Source organism: Ceratotherium simum, chromosome 6, assembly GCF_057802395.1.
Source record: "Ceratotherium simum simum isolate JZ-2026a chromosome 6, ASM5780239v1, whole genome shotgun sequence".
Classification (NCBI taxonomy): domain Eukaryota; kingdom Metazoa; phylum Chordata; class Mammalia; order Perissodactyla; family Rhinocerotidae; genus Ceratotherium; species Ceratotherium simum.
In genome coordinates this window covers 66,927,564-66,944,307 of record NC_141905.1, presented here as the reverse complement: position 1 = coordinate 66,944,307, position 16,744 = coordinate 66,927,564, and the positions used below count along the sequence as shown (strand labels likewise).

Sequence of the window (16,744 nt, the reverse complement as noted above, 5' to 3'; positions counted from 1 at the left end):
TGATGTTATTATAAATGCTATAGTTTTCAATTTTTATTTTCAAGCATTTATTAAGAAAATATATAGGGCCGGCCCTGTGGCTTGGTGGTTAAGTGCGCGCGCTGCAATGCTGGTGGCCCGGGTTCGGATCCCGGGTGCGCATCGAGGCACCACTTCTCCGTCCATCCTGAGGCCGAGTCCCACATACAGCAACTAGAAGGATGTGCAGCTATGACATACAACTATCTACTGGGGCTTTGGGGGGAAAAAATTAAATAAATAAAATCTTTAAAAAAAAAAAAGAAAATATATATATATTTGATTTGTGATTATAAAATTTGTATCAGGTGACTCTGGTAAGTAAGATGCTAGTACACTAGCATCTTACTTTAGTAGATTTTTTTTTTTGTAAATTCCTTGGCAGATCATCTGTGAATTAAGGCAAATTTAATTCTTCCTCTCTAATCTTTATGCCTGTAATTTATTATTCCTGCATCATTAATGACTAAGATCTCCAGTACAATACTGAATAGAAGTGGTGAGAGTATATAACCTTGTATTATTCCCAATCTTACACAGATAATGTTCATTCTTTCATCTTTAAGCAATTTTATGATTTTGTGATTTTAGCTGAGGGTGTTTCATAAAAGCGCTTTATCAGTTTTAAGAAGTTCCTTTCTATTCTTTGTTTGTTTAGTTTGTATAATGAATGTGTGATGACTTTTGTCAAATGCTATCTCAACATACATTGATATAATCAAATGGTTTTTCTCCTTCATTTTGCTAATATGGAAAATAGAATTGATTGTTCAAATGTTAAAACAAACTCGCTTCTTGGTACAAATCTTATTCAGTCATTATATATTACCAATTTTACATGTTGGATTTGATTGTCTAATACTATCTTAAAGATATTTTGTCTAAATTCATAAGGAAAATTGGTTGGTAATTTTTATTATTTATAATGACCTTATCTGATTTTGCTGTCTGGATAGACTTGGTCTCATAAAACATGTTGGGAAATGTTTCTTTCTACTCCGTGTTCCAAAAGAGTTAGTGTAGAATTCATATTATTTCTCCCTTAGATGTTTGATAAAATTTACCTGTGAAGCCGTCTTCACCTCAAGATTTTTACAAAAGTTAATATGTTAATAATTCGATATATTTACTATACACTGGGCAATTTGAATTTTATCTTCTTCTTGTCCTAGTTTTGATCATTTATGTTTTTCATGAATTTTTTACATTTAAACTAAGTTGTCAAATTTATTGGGTTGGTTTTCATAATATTCACTTATTCTCCCATTTAAATAATAGTTTTGATGAGATATTCTTCACATAAGATACAATATACCCCTATAAAAAGTACAATTTGATGTTGTTTTGTTTTTTGTTTTTTTCCTGTATTCCTAGAGCTTATCAATCAGGATACTAATCAGTTTTAGAGCATTTCGTCAGCCCAGAAAAAAACCCAATACCCATTAGCAATCACTTCCCATTTTTCCCTACCAATCCCAGGCTGGGCAACCACTAAGGTAATTTCTGTCCATGTATTTGCCTATTCTGGACATTTCATCTAAAAGGAATCATTCGATATGTGATATTTTGTGACTAACTTCTTTCACTTATCATAATTTCTTTAAGGTTTATGCATGTTGTGGCATGTATTGGAATTTCATTTTTTATTGCCAAATAATATTCCATTGTATAAATGTACAACTTTTATTTATCCATTCCTCAATTGATAGACATTTGTGTTGTATACTTTTTTTGGCCAGTATGAATAATGGTGCTATGACTATCAGCGTCCAAGTTTTTGTGTGAACATATGTTTTCAATTCTCTTGGGTATATACCTAGCAGTGGAATTGCTGGGTTATGTGGCAACTTCATGTTTAACCCTTGGAGTAACAGCCAGATGGTTATACAAAATGGCTGCAACATTTTATATTACTACCAGCAGTGTATGAGAGTTCCAATTCCTCCACATTCTTGCTGACACTTGTTATCATCTGCCTTTTATCATCATGATATCTGCAAATTGCTATCATCTGCCTATTACCATCATGATATCTGCAAAACACAGTAGTTTTACTTCTTTTTTCCAATCTAATTCTCTTTATTTGTATTTCTTGTCTAATTTCCCTGTCTAGAACCTCCAGTACAAAATTGAATAGCAGTGGAGAGCACTGCTAGGGCTCAAGTCATTATTGTCTTGTTCCTGATGTTAAAGGAAAAGCCAGTCTCTCAGCATTTAGTATGACCTTAGCTGGAAATTTTTCATTGATGTCATTTACCAGGCTGTGGTAGATCCCTTCTATGTCTAGTTTGTTGAATTATTTATCATGAAGGGATATTAAATTTTGTTAAATTATTTTTCTATGTCTATTAAGATGATTATTTTGTTTTTGTTTCTTATTCTCTTGATATGATTTTCAGATGTTAAAGAAGCCTTGAATTCCTGGGATAATTCCAACTAGGTCATGGTGTATAATCCTTTTTATATGTTGCTTGATATAATTTTCTAACATTTTGTTGAGGACTTTACATCTATATTCATAAACAATATTGGACTATTACTTTCTGTTTTTTGGCATCTTTGTCTAGTTTTGGTAACACGGCAATAATGGCCTCATAGAAGGATTTTGGAAATGTTTCTTCCTCTTTTATTTTTTTGAAGAGTTTGTGAAGAGTTGGGATTAATTCTTTAAAACTTTGGTAGAATTCACCAGTGAAGTTAGCTGGGCCTGGGTTTTTCTTGGCAGGTAGTGTTTAGATAACTAATTCAATCTCTAAATTTATAGGTGTTATGGAATGAATTGTGTTGCCCCTGAAATTCATATGGTAAAGCCCTAACCAAAATGTAATTATATTTTCAGAAAATGTGACAGACTTTTCCGGTTAGTGGCATTGTTTGTTTATTTGTTTTTTTGTTGTATATATAAAGTATTTTGTGAATTTTCTATCATAAAAGCATTTCATCTTCATCATGAACTTTTAGAAAAAAGAAATTGGAAAAAAGAGAAAGAAAAATATTTCAATAACCCAAGGATAACCACTGTTATTATTCTGATGTGTTATCTTTCAGAATAATTTTTTATATAGTCATATATATGTAGTTGGGATCATGCTCTATACACAATTTTTAATTCTACTTTTTATAATTATCATTTATAGTAATAAATATGCTCCTTTATGCTATGAAACTATTTGTAAGCTCATTTTAGTTGCTGTGTCGTGTTCCCAAGTAGTTATAGTATGATTTAGTTAAGTAATTAAGATTAGAGAAGTTCATAATGGTGGAGCCCTAATATGATAGGATTGGTGTCCTTTTCAGAAGAAGAGGAGACACCAGAGCTCACTCTCACTTTCTACAAATACACAGAGAAAAGACCATGAGAGGACACAGAGAGAAAGCTGCTCTTTGCAAGCCAGGAAGAGAGCTCTCACCAGAAACCAAATGTGGAACCTTGTTCTGGGACTTCGAGCCTCTAGAACTGTGAGAAAATAAATTTTGCTTGTTTAAGCCATGCAGTCCTTTGTATTTTGTTGTGGCAGTCTGAGCAGACTAATGCAATAGGTCTATTCAGATTTTCTATTTCTTTTTCATTCAGTTTTGGTAGTTTTTGTCTTTCTAGCAAAGTCTCCATTTGATCAAATTATCTAACTTCTTGGCATACAGTTTTTCACTGTATTCTTTTATATACATATTTTAATTTATATAAGGTCGGTAGTAATATGCCCTATTTCATTCCTGGTTTTAGTAATATGAATCTTCTTTTTTTTCACCATCAGTCTAGGTAAAATTTTGTCAATTTATTAGAACATTTCAAAAAACTAAGTTTTGTTTTTTTGATTTTCTTCTATTTTTCTTTTCTTTATTTCATTAATTTCCCTTTGATACTTTACTATTTCCTATCTTCTACTTGCTTTATGTTTAGCTTTCTCTTCCTTCCCAAGTGTATAAAGGTAGAAAGTGAAGTTATTGATTCCAGATATTTCTGCTTTTTTAATAAGGGTGTTTACAGATAAAATTTTCCATCCAGGCACTGTTTTTACTGCATTCCATAAGTTTTGGTATGTTGTGTCTTGTTTAAAAATTCATCTCAAAGTATTTTCTAATTTCCTTTATGATTTTGCTTTTGACTAATTCATTATTTACTATGTTGTTTAATATTCATGTATTTGCAAATTTTGCAAATTTGTTTCTGTTGTTGGTTTCTAATTTTACTCCTTTTTACTTTTGTATTTGAAGAACATACTCTACATGATTTACATACTCTACAGAGAATGTCCCTGCTCTTCCAATCTACTTGGATATGATTGGTTTCACGCTTGCCCAAGGTGCAGGAGTCTCTCAACTAGTTTCTTGATTTGTAACAAAGGAAATTGATCCATGAGGGGAAGAAGGGTCCAGAACTTTGTATTGTGTCATCTTTCTGACATCACTTCTTGACCATTTTATTAAAAATGTCCTTCTTTATCTCTAGCAATATTTTTTGTTGTAAAATCAATTTTGTCTTATGTTAGTATAGCCACTCCAACTTTCTTATGTCTGCTGTTTGCATATTACATCTTTTCTGTCCTTTTACCTTCAACCTCTTTGTATCTTTAAAACTAAAGTGTGACTCCTGTAGAAAGCATGCATTTGGATCTGTTGGATCTTTTTCTTATGCAACTTGACAATCACTGCCTTTTAATTAGATTATTTAATCCATTCATATTTAATGTTATTATTGATTTGGTTGGATTTATGTCTGCTACTTTCCTTTTTTTCTGTGCTTCATGTCTTTTATGTTCCTCTTTTCTTTCTTTACTGATTACTTTTGCATTAAGTGAATAATTTCTAGTACAACATTTTAAATCTTTAATATTTTACAATTTTTTGTTTTTGGTTATTTTCCTAGTGTTTGCTCTAGGACTTACCTTTTACATCTTAATTTATCAGAAGCTAATTCAGATTATAACTCCAGTAAGACAGAAACGTTATTCCTATATTGCTCTATTCCCTTTGCCCCAACTTTGCGGTATTTTCGTTTTATATATATATAGGTTACAAACCCAAAAATATATTGTTATAATTATTACTTTATATAATTTTATGTCAACTAAAAAAGCTGACAGAAGAAAAGCAAGCTAGTGTATATTTATAGAGTTTATTATATTAATCTTCTTATTTATCATTTCTTGTTCTCCTCTATTGTGCCTGTGGACTTAAGTCACCATATAGTGTCATTTCCTTACTTCAATGCAGCTTTGCTTCTACTCTATTTCTTTGTGTTGTTATTGTCAAATATTTACATTTCAACATGTTATTCACCCAACAATACAGTTATATACATATTGGTTTATATAATTGCTTTTTAAATCAGTTAAGAGAGGAAAGAAGAAGAAATATGAATTTATATTATCTTTTATAATGACAGAATTATCTTGCCAGTGCTTTTTGATTTTTTTGTTTTTACTTTGTGTGTGTGTGTGTGTGTGTGTGTGAGGAAGCCCTGAGCTAACATCCACGCCAATCCTCCTTTTTTTGCTGAGGAAGACTGGCCCTGAGCTAACATCCGTGCCCATCTTCCTCCACTTTATGTGGGATGCTGCCACAGCATGGCCTGACAAGCGGTGTGTCAGTGCATGCCCAAGATCTGAACCCGGGCCACCAGCAGCAGAGTGTGCACACTTAACCGCTACTCCACAGGGCTGGCCCCTGTTTTTACTTTTTTTTATGTAGGTTTGAATTACTTTCTATGTTCTTTTATTTCAGTGTGAAGAACTTCTTTACATATTTCTCGTGAGGCAAGTCTGTAAGAATGAACTATGTCAATTTTTGTTTATCTGGAATTATCTTTAGTTTGCCTTTATTTTTGAAAGCTAGTTTTGTTAGACATAAGACTTTTGTTGACTTTTATCTTTTTGCATCTGAATATGTCATCCCACTTCCTTCTAGCCTCCATTTTTTCAGATGAGAATTTGGCTGCTGCTATTATTGATGTTCAGTGTAGATGAAGAATTATTTTACTCTTGCTGCTTTCAGGATTTTCTCTTTGGCATTCAGTATTTTAATTATGATGTGTATGGGTGTGGATTTCTCTATGTCTTTATCCTACTTGGAGTTCACTAAGCTTCTTGGATTAGATTAACGATTTCATCAAAATTGGGAAGTTTTCACCTATTATTTCTTTGAATTATTTGTCTGTTTCTTTATCTCTCTCCTTTCCTTCAGGTACTTGTATAATGCATATATTGGTGCCTTTAATGGTATGCCACATTTCTTTAAAGCTCTGTTCATTTTCCTTCATTCTTTTTATTTTTGTTCTTCACATTCCATAATCTCTATTGATCTATCTTCAAGTTCGTTGATGCTTTCTTCTGTCAGCCATCCGTTCATTGCTTATCACCAAAATTTCCATTGTTTTCAAGAGTGACCTTAGGCACTTCTCCAAACTCTTTTTCAAATAAAGTCACCACCTTTGGAAAGAGTTTTGGAACTCTCTGATTTTATGGGCTGCTTCTTTCTTTGGGCAATTCTAAGCCATAGTTCCAGAGCTGAGTGTGAGGACAGTGGCCTGCTTCTCTGAAAATGATGCCCCTGCTTTATGAGCTGGGCACCGTGCAAGTTCAGTAGCTTCTGATCTTCTTGGCTTGCCTTCCCCAGGATGGAACCTCCACCCTCTGAGCATGCTAAGGAAATGCCAATCAGGGCCTCAGTATTCTTAGCCTCTTGTACCTAAGGCAGACTTTCTATCCTATGAGTGAGGGCTGGGTGCAGGAAGAGATACCTTGACTTCTCAGCCACACTTGCCAGGAATTTAGTCTCTACAACTTGCAGCTGAGGGATGATGTGACATGCTGGAGACCTGCCCCTCCCAATGAGATACCATAGCATTTGACTGAAAACTGAATAGAGAAGGATCCCCATCTTCTTGGCCACACCCACCCAGAGTGTTGCTTTATGCTGAACTGGGAAATGGGGAAAAAGGGAGAGGGTCATGTATCAAGTGCCACAGACTCATTGTTCTTACTAAGATTTAGTAGATTTCCTTGAATAAATGTTTCTCCACTGCTGTATGCCCATAGGATAATTTTCATACACTTTGTTGTTGTTTTTCTTTTAAATAATACTCACAAGTTATGGTTGTTTCACTGGGTAGTGGGTCCACAGATCTTACACAACCCTTCAGAAGTGGAACAATTCCACTTATTATTCTATATGTTACTATAGGACCTGTAGTAATATCCCACTTTTCATTCTCATATTGGCAATTTGTGCATTCTTTCTTTCTACTTCATTAGTCTAGTTACAGGATTATTAATATTATTATTCTATTCAAAAATTCAGATATTGATTTTATTGAATTTTGTCTGTTTCTTAAATCTTTCCTATGTCTTTTATTTCTACATTTCTATTATTTCCTTCCTACTACTTATTGTGGGTTTAATTTGTTCTCTTTCCATCTTCACAGATGAAAGTCTCCATTATTGATTTTCAGATTTTTCTTATTTTCTAATACAAGTATTTAAAGCTGTACATTTTCGTTTAAGCACTTATTTAGCAATGGGGCCAAAGTAGAGTCAGCAGGCAAAAATAGGAAAGGAAGAAGTAGCTATACATGTTTTTTGTTATTCTCTCGGCCTGAGAGGAAGTAAAAGGAAAGATCTGATACCCCGATCCAAGAGGAGAAATATGGATACTTCTAATTCCTTGGTGATAACAGACAGAGTTGATCCATGAGCTGTCAGATTTGAGGTAAGAAAATAGGAGGCAGAAACATCCTTCCACAGCCAGAAATATTCTCCCCATCCACCTGCCTATCTTTTTCATTCAACCATTCTTTACTGAGCACCTAGTCTGTGCCAACTAGGTCCAGGGCACTCCACAAAGAACAAAGCACTGCTCTCAAAAAGTTCAAAACTTCAGACATTAACTATCTTTGTGGAAACTAAATCTGTTAGGTAACACTTAAGGCTTGATATAATACAGGCTGTGAAGGAATTTATTTTGCCTAGGAGAAATCTGCTACAGCACTGAAAGGATGACAAAGTAGTTCCTTAGAACTGGGCATTTTAGAATTTCTAAGACTCTTAGAGGTGGGCCTTGGTTAAATTCCCTATTTTCTGGAAGAAGCACTCAGGTGTCTGGGTGTTATTTCAAGGTTCATGTTGTTTTTTCTATTAGTTTTATATTGCTCTGACATGCTTTGTTGCCTGAGAATATGTCCAGCCTGTGAAGCTGGGAATTAAAATTCTAATTTACATTTTCATGAAGCCAGGGATGCATTTTTCTTCAGGAGCACATGTCAGTTACTTGTAAGAAGAATTAAATCTCAAAAGAACATGGAAATGATGTGAATACTATGGATGGAAGTCACAGACAGATAAATCTGTGGGAGAGGCCAATGTTTTAAGGAGCCCTCTCAGAAAAAGGCACTACTGTATCCACCAGTGGCCAGTGTAGATACTATAACTTCTTGAAAGAGAGACATGACTATCCGAGGGTTCTCAGATTTTAACTCTCAACCGTCAGGTTATTTGCTATGCCAGACCCTATGACTGCGGGAGCACATGGGAATATTATCTCTTACTTCATGAACACATAGGAAAGAATAAGGAGGCATTATAGCAAGAAAGAGGGGTCCAAATTTGTTTGGTTCAGAATAGTGGAGTCCAAGATTTTTTAAGTCTAGCACCCATCAAACATTTTCTGCTAAAGAGTTGCCCAAAGTTCATTTGGGGAATCATATTTTTACCCATGCTCAGTTCAAGAGTTTTGAAATGAGTTGGCCTAAGTCATATCTCCAGGATTGGGTCCTAAGTTATCTGAACTGGGATTTCTCAAACCAGGATTGATACTGAATCACACAGGGCACTTTCAAAAACATAATGGCTGAGTTTCATTCCTAGATATTCTGACTTAATTTCTTTAGGATAGGAAGCATATGTAAGAATTTTTCAAAGCTCCTCAGGAAATTCTAATGTGGATCCATCTAGATCTTAGAGCTTCTGGCATAAGTTTATCAGTAGATCTAATCTCAGTGGCAATAGTGATGGGTTCATGCATAGGAATTCAAAATAGCTAGAGCCAATAAGAGCCTGGCACTGCACAACTGTCAAGGCCTAGGGAAGAGGAAGTTCTCTCTTTCAGCTGGGCCTCACAATAAAATGATATAAGATATGGAGTTTCTGTAGCCATCTTGTAACCGCAAGGAGGGTGTCATCTGAGAATAAAGCTAAAACATAAAGGAGAGTAACACTGAGTTGAAAGATAGAGAGAAAGCAATCCTACTGACGTTGCTCAAGCCGTAACTGAAGCCAGACCTATCTTTGGACTTGACAATTCTGGGAGTCAGCGCATTCCTTTTTGGCTTATGGGTTGGATTTCCTAATACTTGTAACAGAAAGTGTCCTAAGTGATGTAATGGCACGGAAACTTGCACCAAAGTTAATTTTAAAGCTTGATCTCCAGTCAATAATAACCAACAATAGAGTTACTGAAGTTAAGAGTTTCTAATCCAATGTTTTTAATTTAGAAATGAAAAGACTATGGTGCACAGTGACTAGCTGGTGATAAAGCTATATTTCAAAGTCAAGGTTACTGATCAGAACACCAAGGCATTGTCTACCACCCTGCACTACTTTAATATTTTATTAAAGTAAATTTTATTTCTTGAGAGCCAACAATATGCTGAGCTTTACGTATTCTTTAATGTAGTAGAGGAAGAATAAATAAACGGTCCTATACTCAAACATGAATTGAAAATATCCAAACATGAATTGAATCAACATTGTTAAAAATTTTCTACACGCAAGAAAATTTTAAGATACGGGAAAAAAAAAAATGAGGCATGGTTCTTGCCTCAACAAGTTACATTCAACCTTGGAAACCAAAGAGACATTGATCAGACATAAGTAATGTATCCTCCAACTTCTAGAAGAGAAGAGTTATATAACAATATAGCAATAGCAATCAGGCAACTGGACTTAATATTAAGTACAGCTTCAATACTGTCTCTTCCACTTACTAATTTTTGGCCTTGCAAAAGCTGTTTAATCTGTTTAAAAGCCTCCATTCTGTGGTTTGAAAATTGAAGATAACCATGTATGCCTTTCTAAAGTAAAGATTAAATGAAATATTATAGATTGAGTGCTCAGCACAGTGCTTGATAAGTAATGTTCAACAAAGAGATTAATATTATTTTCTTTAGGCACTTAAAAATAAATAAGAGAATGCATGGTTCAAATACCATTATTAAGATTGTGGTATGCAAAATACACCACAAAGTAGCAGATGAATGTTATTCAGAGGTTACAAATGGACAGCTTATTGGTTGAATCTGGTCAGCAGGTCATTTTGTTTGTCCTATACAGTATTTTAAAAACATTCTAATTATTTGCCACTATCTAAAAATAAGATTTCATAGAAATATCTGGATTATTGTCTTCTCTTGGAAAATCAAAATATCTGAATACGCTATGCCTAAATTTCTCTATGGCAGCAATCAGCTGGAGTAGAGCAGTAGCTACCCATTTTTTATGGATATGAGCTTCCCTATTTGTCAAAGTCCCTACCTTGTCTCATTTACTCATTTGCAGTACTTGCCTGGTCCTTGTAGGCATTCAGATTTTGGAACTGAAATGAATGTGTATCAAACTATCATCAGTTCCAAGATAAGTTAAATAGGTTTTACATACACACATACACATTCACACACAAATTATATACACACACAAAGAATTACTCAGCCAAAATGGTTGGAAGTGCTTTATAATGAAACCTCCCCTTCCTAGAGCATCACAATTAAGTCTCCAAGAAATGCTTAAGTAAATAAACTTGTTTTTTAAATTAATTTAAACCACTTTTTCCCCCAAAGAAGTCCTATTGACAGTGCTAAGAAGTGGTGTTAGTATAACACAATTGCAGTCTGATGGTACAGCTGTAAACATACCTGTGGGTTCATAAGAGAGAAAAGTTCATAAGAGGTTGTTTATGTCATATATTTCTAAGTTTTAGATACATTCTTTAAAATAGGGCTTCAGAATAGAATTAATACATAATCTAAGAGTAAGGAAATGTTGGTTCCAGGGTGGGTGTAAATAATGATGTGAGATGAATGTTGAACTCTCACGAAAAGTGAGAGTTATGGGAAATTAACCCAAAGTAAATTTTTGACACCATTTCTTGAGATGAAGTGTCTCCATGATAATAGCACATTTTAACGTAATCTTAATTTTGAGCTATTGTCAGCTTTGTGTGTTTCTCCTTTTCCCCCACATTTTACATTATGATGATCATACAGTTGACATCAAATGTGTCTCTATTTGGACCAATATCTCTGAGAACTTCATATTTTCTTGTTTGTAATTTAAAAGATTGGAGGATTTGAGGGCTAATGGTTTGCTTTTCTTCTCTGACATGAATGCAGGGGGATCAATAAACTTTCACTTAAATCTTTTGTCTACTGATCTCATTTTTCTCTCTTCCCTAGGAGGGATGTTAACTCAAAGAAGCGTGGTTTTGCTTTGCACCATTGGCTTTACTTGGTAAGTTTTCAAATATTAATAGATGTTAATAATCAAAGTGAGACTGATTAAGATATTTGTTACATATAGTAGACAATTTAGAAAGTGTAGAATAGTATAAAGACAATGAAATCATCCAGCAGTGGTGTTAGGTAATATTTTAATGTTTCCTATGATCAAGATGCCTTAATGTTCATTCCCATCAGTGTAACTAAACTTCAGACAGGTTTCTTGCTGCCTTTGGCCCCCTGCCCTTCCTTTTCTTAGAGCAGTTACTTTAGAAAACTTGCGATTATAAATTCTTTCTACACTCCTTTGAGATGCATCTCTTTTCACAGTCTCTTGACAGTTTGACAACCCAGGAATGTCTTTCTCAAGGACCTGAAAGCTATCCCTTTGCAATGTAATCATCAAGAAAGATATGGCCCCTATCTCTCAGTCTCTGTGGGAGGTTAGGAGCCTAACTTCAAAAAGAGCCAATTAGCAAACACAGCTGGCCTAATCTCATAGACCAACCTCCCCTATAATATCTTCTAGTACTTTTCTACTAGCTCACTCCAGTGGTTAAAAACTCTCCTGCCTTTTGTTTCTGCCAAGTTGAGTTCAGTCTATTTCGCCTATGGGTACAGTTTTGATTGAAGTTTTCCTTTGTCTGTTTTATTTTCCAGTGCAATTTCTCTTTGATACCTATTTTCTTGTTTGCTTGTTTTTTCCCCAAAGTACAGTTTAACATAGTCCTAATATTGTTTTTCATCCCATATAATAGGCACTTTAACTGCAGGATTATAAAAAGTTCATTAAACACTATTTAAGATTAGTCTAAGAAAACTACTCAAATGCCCATCAACAATAGAAAATTGCATTGTAGTCTATTCACAAAACAATACAGTATACACAATAAGAGTAAACCACAACTACATGCGGAAGTGTGGATGAATCTCACAAACATAGTGTTGAGCAAAATAAGACAGATATAAAAGAGTAGACACTCTAAGATCTCATTGATATAAATTCCATAAAGAGGCAAAACTAATTTATGTTAATATATCTAAGGATAGAGATTACCTTGGAGGTGGTAAAGAATGGGAGAACATGTGGTAGGATTCTGGAGTCGGGGTAAGATCTGAGTCTTGATCTGGGGTGCTGAGTTGTACTCTTTTATATATGCAAGTTTTCCAGTGGGAAATTTTTAAAAATTATATATACATATATGTATGTCATAGATATATCTGTATGTCTTCCATCATAGAAAGTATGTAAAATACTATGATAGTATATCATACAAACTTCATATGTATCAGAGCCTTTTGAGAACATCTGCCTGCAGATGATGGTAACACTGCTGCTTCTCTTTTTTGGATTTGACAGGGTTTATTTTATTATTGTACTTCATAACACGTTAACAAGTTATTTTATAAGATCAGATATCACATATTTCAAAAACTTTTAAAAAGTCACTAAAAATTTCCTTAGGTAAACAACAAACTAGGGAAAAATCTCATGGGTAATACGTTGTAGACAGAGAGTTAGTACCCTTAAAAAATATAAAAAGCTTTTACAAATCAGCAAGAAAAAAAATTAACAAAATACATGAATAGGAAAGTCACCGAAGAAGAAATACAAATGGACAAAAATATAGGAAAATTAGAATATAGATATATTTCTAAAATCTAGAAATATGTAGGAAAAATTGTTCAACCTAACTAGTAAGCAAACAAGAAATTAAAATGATATCATTTTTCACCTACGAAATTGACAAAGATTTAAAAATTTGTTAATACTTAGTGTTGAACAAGATACAGAAAAAGGAGTCTGCTACTGGTTGGAGTAAAAGTAATTCAACATTTTAATTGTTTGTGTGTTATGATCTTCTACAACTTTTATTTGTTAATTATACCTAATAAAGCTCAAAAAAAGGAAAGACATCTGGGAAAAAAGAAAGAAATGCAGCATCCTTATAGGCTGACAGACTGAAACTCTTCTTCAAAAACAAGTGAATCTTTATTTCCCTCTCTCTTGCTTCTCTCTTCCTGCTCTCTCCTCAGTCACCAACACCACCTTTTTCAGCTGATACTGAACATTTCTTCCTTCTTTAGGTTATTTGTTCACTGGTAACATTTAATTGAGAAGGCCTTAAATATATATATTTAAGTATGTATATATATGTACATAAATTTACATATATTATATATGTATACATGTGTATACATATATATAGTCATAGTTATTTTTAATTGAATCCCAGCCCGCAATTGGAACAGATAACTCCCACTTTGATGATAACCTTTACATTTCTTTATCATATAGGAATTAATTTATGATTCAAATCCATAAACAAAATTAAAATTTCTGTTTTTAAATATAACCAAGAAGTTGTCATCACCCTCCCTTGGTTTAATTTTAGAACTAGTGTTCTAGATTTGTAGAAGGCCAGGGATAATTGGTGCCCATCTCATATTTTCACTTAACTTTCAGTTGGCTCAAGTGAAAAATATATGATGTCAATTCCAGGAAGTCATTCCACTCATCAAGAGAGATTCTATCCATATAGTTGGAAGTTCTGGGTCAGCAATGTTTGCATCCCCCCCAGAATTCATATATTGAAAACTAACCTTCGATGTAATGGTATTTGGAGATGAGGCTTGAGAGGTGATTAGGTCGTGAAGGGGGAGCCATCGTGAATGAGAGTAGTGCCCTTACAAAAGAGATCACAGCCAACTCCCTTGCTCCCTCTGCCATTTGAGGATACAGCAAGAAGATGGCTGTCTATGAACCAGGAATCAGGTTCTCATCAGACACTGAATCTGCCAGCACCTTGAACTTGGATTTCCCAGCCCCCAGCACTGTGAGAAATAAATTTCTGTTGTTTAAAAATCGCCCAATCTATGGTATTTTGTTATAGCTGCCTGAACAGACTAAGACACTACTACATGAGAAACAAGTTGCTTTGGGGAATTTGTTTCAATAATGGGCGTGCAAATGTAAATGTAAAGGATAGCAATACATTTTTTCCCTTGAGATTAATTCCCCTTTCTCATGTGGAATTGTTCCTCTCAAAAGACAACATACTGATGATTTGGTGTTCCGGAGCTGGAAAATTCTTTTCTGTGGCATGCAGTTGTCGCCTGAGATGACTAAGAGATGTGTCCTTGAGATCGTCCTTCAAACTGGGAATTGTATTCTTGCTTTTAATCATCTGTAAGCCAATTCACCTAACTGGGAGTGGGGTTCCTCCCTTCCTGTCCCCAGGGGTGGAAACAGCATTCTGATTTAAGACAGAATTTATGACAGTATTCTGATTTAAGGCCTCTGTAAATTTCTTTGTTCTCATTTCGGAAGTGTTCTTCCAAGGGCTGCAACCTAGGAAGAATTTCTTTTTGGCCCCTAGTAGACTGTTGCTGAGTGAGAGAGGGCAGAAAGACAAAAGTTGGCAAAGCATTCCCGGCAACTTTAGAAGTAGAATGTACCATTTTGCTACACAATCCTGGCACTTGTTATTGTTTATTAATGCTCAGAATCTCAGGCATTCTTCTTAAATGGAAAACACAGTTGTTTACCACTGTCAGGGCAAGCTTGCAATTATAAATCTAATTACTAAGATAAAAAAACATGAAAATGATGAATAAAAATTCTAAAGGAGGTTTTTCAACAGCTTATTGTCAACAAGCAAATGGCCTAGCTGTCATAAACACTAAGGAATGATCATGGCATGATTGTTTAGAAACTGGAGAAACTTTTCACTGAATGATGTCTATCTAACTTGATTACAGATATTGAGATGTAGGATGACCAGAAAGGCATGAATTTCATCAATCAATATAGAAACTTATTGAACTCAGAGATATATTGAAGAACCATATGTAAGTCTGCTGGCCTAGAAGTTACTAATCAAAGGACAATTTTCAGGATAAAATATCATGGAATAAAAAAGAACTAATTGCTGGTCTATTTCTTTTGGTGGGCGGGGGAGCCGTGGTGAGAAGAGTTGTCTACTCCAAATTGAGACCTTGGAGATCGTCCGGCTCTGAGTTCACCAACATTCAGTTTATGTGACAATGCGGGAGACATGACAAAGTTCAACTTAGCTCGGCCTCCAGGGTGATTTCTGTGACCTTTGAAACCTCTGTAAACAAACATTATTTTATACTAAAACTCATAGATGTGTTATAAATTCAAATGAGCAATTTGCATAAATTTGAAAAATACAAGTGAATATTGTGAGGAATTTTACTGATTGTTATAGGTTGCTTAGGTTGTGTCCCACCTGAAGCATTTGCCTTCACTCCCCACTGCCATCAGGAAATATCAGAGAAGCACAGAGTTAAGCTGCCTTTTCACCAATGTTGAGATGACAAAAAGGGGGACTCAAAAAACTAAAGTGAGTTATCCAGGCCGCACAGTGTCTATGGGCAGAGCTGAAGCTAGGTCCCCCTTTCTCCTCCTCCAGGATCCTTCTACTGACCCACACAGCAGTAGAGAAGCAGCACCAATGGCTGCCAGGCAGATCGAGGCTAGCCGACTCCACCTGATTCCACTTGCTCCAGCCTGGATTTCTGGATAAAGACAGATTCACCAGATGTTCTCTCAGGGGAGAAAGCAGTCCCTGGGCTATTGGTGCCCGGTCCTCTCTAGGGGCCATGTCTCATTCCTTCCATCCCCTGTCTCCACACTCCTGCAACACTCTTCCCCTAAAATAGAGCCAGATTCTCTCCTCTCTGCATAGATTAAGAAAATTTATTCATTAATTTCCTCATTCATTCATTTTTATTTAACAAGTGGTTATTCTTAAATATTATCTGCTACAAGCCATTTCACTCTTAAGTATATACCCAAGAAAGATTGATACATATGACCACGTAAAAGACATTAAAATAATATTCATAGCAGCTTTATTCGTAATAATACAAAATGAAAACAGCCAAAAATGTCTATCAACAAAGGACTGTGCTTGTTGATGGAGACACAGAGCTAAGTCAGCCAGCCTTCACCTCTTCCCTCTAGAGGCATGCAGTTTAATCCAACAGGAGAGCGAGCGAATCTATTTCACACACATCCCTCCTGAACCTCATACCCCAACAGGAGTTTTGCTTTCCTTTTTTTGTTACACTTTTTATTGAGGAATTAAGTACGTAGAGTAAGGTGCACAAATCTTATACGGGCAGCTCAATAACTTTTCCTATCTATATAGAACATTCCCAGTACGCTTACGGCTCTCTCATTCCCTTTCCCACCCAAAACACATGCAGAAT

The 16,744-nt window shown here is 34.9% G+C and overlaps 1 long non-coding RNA gene across 1 annotated transcript; it reads left to right on the top strand.

Moving 5' to 3' along the window:
• Positions 1-3,329: 3,329 nt before the first annotated feature.
• LOC147916887 (uncharacterized) lies at positions 3,330-16,193 on the top strand. The gene is made up of 3 exons (XR_015552576.1): positions 3,330-3,477; positions 11,462-11,516; positions 15,266-16,193. It is a non-coding gene; the product is annotated as an uncharacterized LOC147916887 (long non-coding RNA).
• The last annotated feature ends 551 nt before the right edge of the window (positions 16,194-16,744 follow it).